At 41.9% G+C, this 9,672-nt stretch overlaps 1 protein-coding gene across 1 annotated transcript in view; it reads left to right on the forward strand.

Moving 5' to 3' along the window:
• LOC121314624 (lysine-specific histone demethylase 1B) overlaps window positions 1–9,231 on the forward strand; it is a 62,067-nt gene extending 52,836 nt beyond the window's left edge. The window contains exon 22 of the mRNA XM_041248075.1: window positions 4,921–9,231. The gene's annotated coding sequence lies outside the window, so the exon portion shown is untranslated. The remainder of the gene's footprint in view (window positions 1–4,920) is intronic.
• The last annotated feature ends 441 nt before the right edge of the window (window positions 9,232–9,672 follow it).

Consider the following 9,672-nt stretch of genomic DNA (forward strand, 5'->3'; position numbering starts at 1 on the left):
CTGTCCGGATGGTCGCCCGAGCCGCCCTGGCTGCGAGCGACTTGGGCATCAACCACGCCGAGCGCTCACGATCCAGGAGATCCCTGACTCTGGTCACCTTGGCCGAGATCAGTGCGTGCCGCACCGAGGGGGACCCCAACGCCTGCGCATCTAGGTGCAGCAGGGGCTCCAGAAGGAATCCTTGGTCCTCGAGAGGCATGGCGTCTCGGCCAACGTTGACCATGCTCCGGGTCCTGAGCAGGTCCTGGTAGAAGACTAGCAGCTTAGGGAGACTGATTCCCCGGAGGTCGATCCAGAAGAGCTGCCGGTCGTAGCCTAGGTCGTGCAGCTGGCGCAAAAGGAGGGACGCCAGAGTGCACCACTGCGGGGCCGGGTCTGCGTACAGGTATCTCTGCAGGGTCTGATGGCGGAAGGTGTGCACCTGGCTCCTGATGCACACCAACCCCTGCCCTGCCTCGGTAAGAGGGAGGCTCAGAACTGCCGCAGAGACCCAGTGCTTTCCGGCCCAGAAGAAGTCTGTCAGCTTCCTCTGGACCCTGGTCACAAACTGGCCCGAATCCGAACACTCACAGTGTTCCGAAGAGATACTCGTGATCCACCTGGTCGAACGCCTTCTCTTGATCCAGAGAGAGGAAGGCGACCGACCGACCGGTCCTCCTGTAGTAGTGCAGGAGGTCCTGAACCAGGAAGATATTGTCAAAGATCAACCCGTTCGAGACTGTGTAGGACTGGTCGAGGTGGATCACGTCTACCAGCATGGACTTGAGCCTCAGGGAGGCGGCCTTGGCCACGATTTTGTAGCCGTGCAGAGCAGCGAGACCTGGCGCCAGTTCTTGAGGCAGCGCAGATCCCCTTTCTTGGGCAGGGGTGTGATTAAGGCCCGCCTCATTGAAAGGGACATCTCCCCGGTCTTGTAGGCTTCGACCAAGGCCCGCGCAAATGCGGGCCCCAGCAAGTCCCAAAACTTTTTGTAGAACTCCACGGTTAGCCCATCGATGCCCGGCGATATGTTGTAGGGCATCTGACTGAGGGCGTCGGTGAGCTTGGCCAGAGTCAGGTGGCCCTCAAATTCATCCTGCACGCCCTCGCCGACCGTGGGAAGCCCATCCCATAGAACTCTGCATGCGTCGGAGTCGACGGGATCTGAAGAGAAGAGGGCAGAGTAGAAGGCCCTGGCCCTCTCGTTCACGCTCTCCGGATCCGTCAGAAGGGAGCCGTCCTCCGCCAGGAGGCAGGTGATGTTCTTCTGGTCCCCCTTCTTTTTCTCCAACACGTAGAAGTAGTGGGTGCCGCGGTCCATCTCCCGAAGGAACTGGACCCGCGAGCACACAAATCCTCCCCGGAACCGCTGGAGCTGCAGGTTCCGCAGGGTGCTCTTCTTCTCCTCGTACGCGCTCTGCTCGACTTGGTCCCCGCGAGCCAGGCGGCTCTCCAGATCGAGCAACTCCCTTTCCAGGCGCTCGATCTGTGAGTCCCTCCGCCTGCTCGTGCCCCTCGTGTACTCCTGACAGAGGATCTTAATCTGTGCTTTCCCCACGCCCCGCCACTGACGCCAACTGGGGAAGCGAGATTGCCTGCCATGCCAGGCCGCGCCAGGCCGTCCAAAAGTCCCGGAAGGACCACTCAAAGCGCTCATCCTCCAACAGACTGTTGTTAAAGTTCCAGTAAGCCGCGGCGTGCCTAGCAGGCACCACGGACACCGTCACGGCCACCAGGTTGTGGTCCATTAACGGCGCCGGCTTGATGTCGGAAGTGCGAACGCAGTGAGAGTGGTTCTGCGAGACGTAGAACCTGTCGATCCAGGACTGAGACACTCGCCCCTCCCTCACCCGGGTGTAGGTGAAGGCCTAGAGGTCCGGGTGTTGCCACCGCCAGATGTCCACTAGAGAGAGCCGAGTGATCAGCTCTCTCAGCGCTGCTGACGAGAGCGGGTAGGGTTCTTGACCTACCCTGTCCGCGGCCTCGAGGGTGCAGTTGAAATCCCCCCCCCGAGGACCACGAGGTCGTCGGCGTCGATGGTGTTCAGGTGATCGGACATCCGGCAGAAAAACTGGACCCTTGCCGGACCCTTGGATAGAGCATACACTTTCAAGAGGTGAACGGTAGCGACCCTGTCCCAGATCTGGTGGTGTAGCAGATGACCTGGGAAAGAAGGACCCAGAGAAGAGCGTCGCCACCCCACAAGATGTCGCGGCGAAGTGGCAGAACAACACCCCCCCCCCCCACTCCAGCAGCCAGTTGGCCTCAGCCTGTGGAGTCGAGTGGGTTTCCTGTAGGAAGCACATCGAGTAACCTCCCTTTTTCAAATAGGAGATTACCTGGGACCTGTGGAAATGGTCCTTACACCCGTTGACGTTGATGGTACAGATGGAATACATGGTCCTCTGTCAGGAGTAGTTGGCGACACTCACGGGAGATCCTGAGATCTCCTGAAGTTCACCAACTGGTCGTGAAACTTTCGGGCATGAATGTGCATGCACTTGCCCGAAGATTTGTTGGTGTGGCTAGCCCTGAGGATCCCTATTAGCTATTAGCGGGGTATGCATTTTGTGCTATGTAATGTAAATCAATTTCTTCTTCTTCTTCTTCTTCTTCGTCGTAGTAGTTGTTGTTGTCATTTTAGCCTGGGATTTCCACAAGGTTAGGTGGTTCAGTATTAACAAAATGCCATGCATGATGATGCAGCTGTCGCTTAATTAAAAATAATAATAATAAAAACAAAAATCGTAATCTTGTGTCTAGTTTATAAAGCTTACATGCCAAAGTACTGTAATCTGTTTGGAATACTTATTTTACCAACACTCCTGTAGTATGTTAAACTTGCTAGGCTTGTTGCGAATGTTGTGTTTTCTTTTTCTTTTTCTGTTGACACTACCCAGGCGTAATTACCCCATGCATTCAGTTGTTATGCATAAGCTTTTACTGAACTGCAATTATATTAAAATGATAACGCCGTGGGAAGATCAATGCACTGAAAATGTATGGTACAATCATCGATATTTACTAGAACGATTATATTTTGTGTGCCCAATTAATCGATTGCTATTTTGAGGCTTAACTGACAGCCCTAGTGTGTACTTTCACTACCAAAAATATATATAGTGGGGAAATGCAGTATCATAGGATGTACGAATGTGGCAAAAGCACAACAAAGAAAGCAGGAACAACTACAAACACGCCCTTCTGTACTCGGCCCCCGGTGGAGTTAAAAAACATCAGCAGTCAACAAGCAAGGTCACTTTAATAACATACTTTTTTTTGCCTCCCTATACTGTCCTTTGTTCCACTCTCAATTATCGTATATAATTTCAATAAGTTCATTAAAGTGTACACGTTATAGGCTATTATGCCACCAGAAAAAACGGCTACCTCAGGCAAAGTTGTTAATGGTATTGAAATGTGTTTTTGTAAAGTTATAAATGAAATAACAACAAAAAAGGAATATGGATAAAGAACATCATGCCCATACTGCTCTATTCCATACTTACAGGTTGTATAGTACAATATCATTTATTTATTTTGCAGACTATTTGAAAAATAATTGAGAATAGTTAACAGTATGTGTGTAAAGCAAGTAATTTAAATATATTGAAAGAAATATAGATGCTTCATATTTTGTAATTATGTACTGTTTCTAAGTGCATTTAAATACTTGTGTAAATAAATCAGGACAAAAAAGCTTGCAGTCCCATTTTGACAGACTTAAATAAAGGTATTATGTTTTGAAACTATTAGATGTTAACATAAGGACCATTTCATTAAGATAGTTTTTCTTCCATCTGTGTGCTAGTAATTTTTTTCATTTTTGCTAGAATCTTGCTCTTTTTTTAAAGTCTGTAGCTTCCTTGTGTTGCAGACCATATCCCACAGAGAAAAAAATACATAACTTGTTATTTTTTCTTTTTTTCGTGGACATTTACTATTGTTTCATCCCTGCACATGGTATTTAGAAATGAACAACCCCAATAAAAATACTTCAACACTGATTTATTTTATTATTTTTTTTTTAAATTTGGAATTCTATTTATTCTGGATTTAAATATTAGAAATGAAGAGTAAGTGACATACAACCTGGACTGAAATGTTCAACCTCAAAACTTATAAAAATAACAACACCTCAAGAAAGACTTAACAGTTTTTTATTTACATTTTTACTACTCTGCAACTAACAAAACACTGTGCAGTATCTAATAATTAATTTCTTAAAGCTAGTTAAACCTCAAAACCCATTTGCACAAACACAGTAATTGGGAGTCTACTTATTGCTGGTATTTCTTTGTACATACGTGAGTGATACAGTCATGACGCCCACCACGTTTTACAGAGAAGTCTGTCTGGCAGTATTCACAGTAGACTTTAGATTGAGACATTTGACTTCTATTAAATTAATGGCCAATTTATGGTAAATTCCTCTCGATATTTCTGACAAGCCAACCTTGATCTTTTTGTTTGAGGAGAGTGACATTTTTTGTTTGATTTGTGATTTCTATTTCAATAACAGATAAGTAAGACTGGGATTTTGTTGCGGAAATTTGTACAAAAAATCAGAGGAAGGAGGGAAATGGTGCGTGAAGTCACAGGGATAAAAATTCAACTTTCACTTTTTAAATACAATATACAGTACCTACATAAACATAAAATTGGTCTGTCTATAGAAGTAGGAAAGGTGGAAAATTAATCTAAATATTTATTATGATTGTCACAACATCAGGTTCAAGTTTTAATCTGTAAATCAGTAAGCTTCACAGCATATATAACTATAAACAAAAACGGTAGGTTTTACATACCTTTAAAAAATAGTTTGCAGTTGAAAGACTGTGTGCATCTGGTACTTGTGCTGTGTGGTACAGTTTGCAGTTATTTTACGTTTTTTTTCTTTCTGGCGTGCCAGTCATCCCTAACTACATTTTTTTAATGCAGAAAATGATTACAGCAAGAATCAAATCGTAGCAGTTGGCATCTCTGTTGGATGCTTTCCATCCCCCTCCTTTCCAGTCTGACGAAGTGGCAGCTCCATACGTTGTGCCCTGTGCGGGGTGTGTCCGTCACAGACATTTGCAATGCAGTGGTGTGGACTACTCCCCATACTTTTACGAGGTTCTACGGAATGTCGTGGATTCGCAAAACCTGGCTTTGGAGCCAGAGCATTAAGGGTGGATTTAGGGTTGACCTTTACAACATAGACAGAGGTGAGTTTCTCCCTAAATTCTTTAGCCCTAGGTACTGGTTACTGGCTTCCCAGTGGTAACACACAAGGTTGCCTCTGGCTTAGCCTAGGAGCATTCCAGTCTTTCTGCAATATTGCCTTGCAACGGCTTGGGTATACTTACTCATTAGGTAATGGTTACATTTCATACTTGATAGGGTACGTTAGGTTATTATCATAACCCTAGTTTCCCTGAAAATAGAAATGTAAACATTAACCTTTAAGGTCGCTGTGTCCACGACTGCAGCAGGCTTGAAGGAAAAGTTATGCTGTGATCTGTCCAGGCAGTCCTTATATGTCCTTGGGGGCGGCATGACTGTGTCACAGGCATTGCGTGCAGATTTGATATATCTATTTCATGTTTTGGGTATTGAGGAGGTAAATACCCATGAGGTAATGGTTATATTTCTAATTTCAGGGAACCAGGGTTATGATAATAACCTAACATTTATAATATCTTTTAATTACAGAATTTCTATTTGCCTACAAAAAGACAAGTAAACCTAACCTAAACAATATAAATAACACACTTCAGAATCAGATGGGGAAAATAAAAATGCCATAAAGATCAAGCAAGTAACATATTTTACAGACAGCTGAAAAAGATAAAATGCCATGTTAATTTTACTCACCTCTTTAACTGTCTTTTTAATGTAGTCTTTTCTGTCAGTCAGGTCAGTCAAATTAGAAATGGTTGTCTTTGAGGACAAATAAATAAAACCCCAGGCGACTAAACATCTAATGGTTTGTAAATATGAATTAAAATAACCCAGCGATTAAGTAATGTGATAGTGAAATAGTTCATGTAAACTGGACACTGGTACTGGTAACTTCAATGACAAAAATCTTGGAGCGAGACTTTTAATGAATAAATCCTATCAGAAGATTTGGTGATGGCACTCACATTGTAAAGAGACTTTGTGAGCGCTGGAAACATCTCTGCACTCTTCAATTGTTAATCTAACAGCTTTAGGTTTCTCAAATGAGCAACTGAAGACCAATGATTAAGGTACAAGAAGAAAACAGTAACTGTTTTGATTTCACTTCAAGGACAGCTGGAAACCACTTGCCTGTAAAAGAAGATGAGGATCTACAGTACAGTTGTGGACTTTCTGTAAAAGACTTTATTATTTCTGTTTTTTCATCTCATTCATCTAAACATCATTTATTATTTTTGCTCCAAATAAAAACACATACAAGACTACTTTTTAGTCCAGGTCATATTTTGTTTTTATATTCTTTAACATATACTGGTGTCTGATCTTTTATATTTGTGATTGAAATGGTAGACAGGCAATCACACCTTAATTGGGACTTGGGATAATTAGAGAAGGGAAAAGTCAGCTATGTTTTTAGTAATTGTTCCTACACTCCCCCATCACTCAGGGTATATCGTATGCATAACATTACTGCCAGTGTTCAGTTTTCTTATCCAATACCTACATGGTAATTTTTTCTTGTATAAACTTGACCTAGTCAATCATAGAATACAGCCAAGTACCAAGTATGATGCCTAAGAGTGCAAAACTTACTTTCTTGCATTTATGTTTCTTTGTGACTTCCTCCAGGTTTGCCTTTTCTAGCAGTTTTTTTTACTGTCTTTCAAGTCGTTATCAGTTGGTGGCTTCATCAACCTTTTTATCAGCGGTTCATTATCTGAATAATTTTCTGAAGTGTATACATGTAAAAAGATATAGACCAATTAATTTTAGAGGCACAACCTGTTCCAGCAACACTTCCTTAATTTGAGCTCCAACTTAAACAAACAGTTACATTACCTTGTTTTGCACTTCTCTGTTCTATCTTTGTACTGTCCTGGCTGCTGTCAGCCTTCTTCACATTAGCTAGCTTGGTGCTCTGTTTTTCCTTTGGCTACAGATTCTTCTGTTTTTACTACCTTTTTGGGAGGCTGCCAACAGAAGATACATCATTAAAAAGGGAATTGATAACAAAATGTTGATCACATAGCTTACTTAAACCTCAATGTAAAATATGTAAACAACAAATATCACGCACAGTAAAACTAATTTGTTTTAATAGTTCTGGTGTGCACGGAAAACTTAAAGACATTTGATAAAAGATAAAACTGTAAAGCCATAAATATTTTGAACCTTTTATGTATTTTCTTATGAAAAAAGCTGCAAACATTTTTGGCACAAAATCAAATTCCACTAACAATATATACTTGTTATATTGCAATAGGTTGCCAACATTTCTGGAGCAAAACAGGTTTTATGGGTGTGATTGGCCAAATATTTATGGCTTTACAGTAATCATGCACAGTAGGACTTCAAATTATCATTGACAAAACATGTATTTACCACTGTGATGAACCCTTTAATTGGGGCTTTTACCTTTAAGAGAACAAGACTTGAGCCCAAATCAAAACACGGTACATGTATTTAGTATTTGTTCCAAAACTACGAACACACAGTTAGTGCTCTGAACTGTTACGAAACAACAAATGAAAGCATTGCAGTTTATAAAGTCACAAGATCTTGATCTTTCTGGAAATATTCAGCACAAGTAGTTGGCTTTGTGGCAGCGTGAAAGTTTTTTTGTTTGTGTTTCTCGACAGTACAAGTTTCATCAACATGTCACTGGCAAGAAACAATGCTTACATACTAACAAAATGATAGTAATATCAGAAAAACAACAAACTCAATATGACACTACTTCAATAAATAGCTTTTAACACCCTGACTTTGCATAATTTCCAAACAGCAATTAAAGGCAACATAAAACATAGAGATTACAGTGAATAAATACATTCTCTTCCATGGACAACTATAAAATACAAATACATTTTTACATTAAGGAACAAGTTAAAAAGTACAAAACCTTTTTTTGTTGTTTTTAATGTTTTTAACTCTGTCCTTCAACAGTGCTGATAGTCAGTGTCTCTTTAGCAATCATTTCAACCATTAGGTTTGTTATTTGCCCCTTGGGGGAGTGCACTTGGTGGAGTGAGCTGTAATGCTTTGCTGTGGTTTACCAGTGCTTCTGCTGCTTGTGCAAGACATACTCTCAGCCTGGCAGTGAACAGAGCCTGATGCTTGCAGCTGGGCCTCTCTGCAGGTAGGTAAATACATCATGCTTATATCGCAGGTGGTAATCATTGTCTACTTTGGTAAAATGTCCCCAAACAAAACTTTTTCAAATCAGACTGGAATTTTTGAGGTTACGTGGCTGCACTATTAAATACATCATTATTTCTTTCTATGGCTGTAAATTTCTCAAGCATCTGACAGTTCTTAAAAGTGCAGTGATACCAATACTGAAGTTATGGGTAACGAAGGTGGCTGACTCAGTCATGTGTCATTGCTTCCAAACGTGTGGACCTGTCTCTCGCCAATGAAGTTCAGATTCTCCAGGCCCTATGTGAACCCTGTGCTAAGCAACTGTGAGTAGCAGAAAGAATTTGAGACATCACGCATTCTAAAGAATAGTGATGACATTCTGAAGACTTAAGAGATCAGCACTAACCGAGGCTGGAAGCACCAACAAGCTATCAAGGAAACAGATGTTCATGATGCCTTGTGGCTCGCCTCTCCAGGTCGATGCTGAAACAGGAAGCAACTCAGCTGGCAGCAGAGCAGGGGAAGGAGTTCAACCACTCAGATGACTGGCTAAGTCATTGGAAAGCCAGACACCATGCAACTACCCAGCATTCTGGACGAGTTCCAACTACGTAACATTTCCATGCAGGCAAATAACTGATACTGCTTTCTTAATACACAAACCTGACATTTAAAAATGCAGCAATCTAGTAAATAAAAAAAAAGAAAAAAACACAACACACTAGTCACTAAAGTATTAGCTGATTAGAAACTTTGTGGCCAAGCAAGTACTTGTTTGGATTTAAAAAAAAAAAAAAGAAAATTTGAAGTTTAAGGTTTAGAAGTTTACTGTAGTGACTTTTTTCTTTTGATTTTAGTGTTACTAAACTAGGTTTGCCATTTATCATTACCCATGTTTTTTTTATTTAAAAACAAAACAAAAAAAAAATTGAACTAGGATCTGAACAGAAGCAATATTAGTTATTTATTGGACATGCACAATCCATCGATTTGTGAAACTTAAAACATGAAGATTGACAGACATGTTTATAATGATAGAAATGAAATGTTAATATATGAGATTATCTGTACAATCCTGTATTTTAAAATGGCAGGTGTCTCCTCCGGTACACCCGGATTTCCACTGCCTGTCCACTGAATTTTGATAAACGAAGCTAGTTCTTATTCAGCAGCCACAGTCCCTCAAGCTGTTGTGGTGTGGGGCTGTGATAAGCTTTGGTAAGCCACAAAGATTCTGTTATAATTGCCCAGCCGTGCAGCAAAAGCACCAGCTGAGTAAGCCTTTTTAAACACTATCTTTGGGGCTTGCACCAATGATGCGATAGCAGCATCTACTGGTGGAAAATCAGCCAAGCCAAGCTTTTCCACCTAATGCAGGCTGTACAG

This window comes from Polyodon spathula, chromosome 4, assembly GCF_017654505.1.
Source record: "Polyodon spathula isolate WHYD16114869_AA chromosome 4, ASM1765450v1, whole genome shotgun sequence".
NCBI lineage: Eukaryota > Metazoa > Chordata > Actinopteri > Acipenseriformes > Polyodontidae > Polyodon > Polyodon spathula.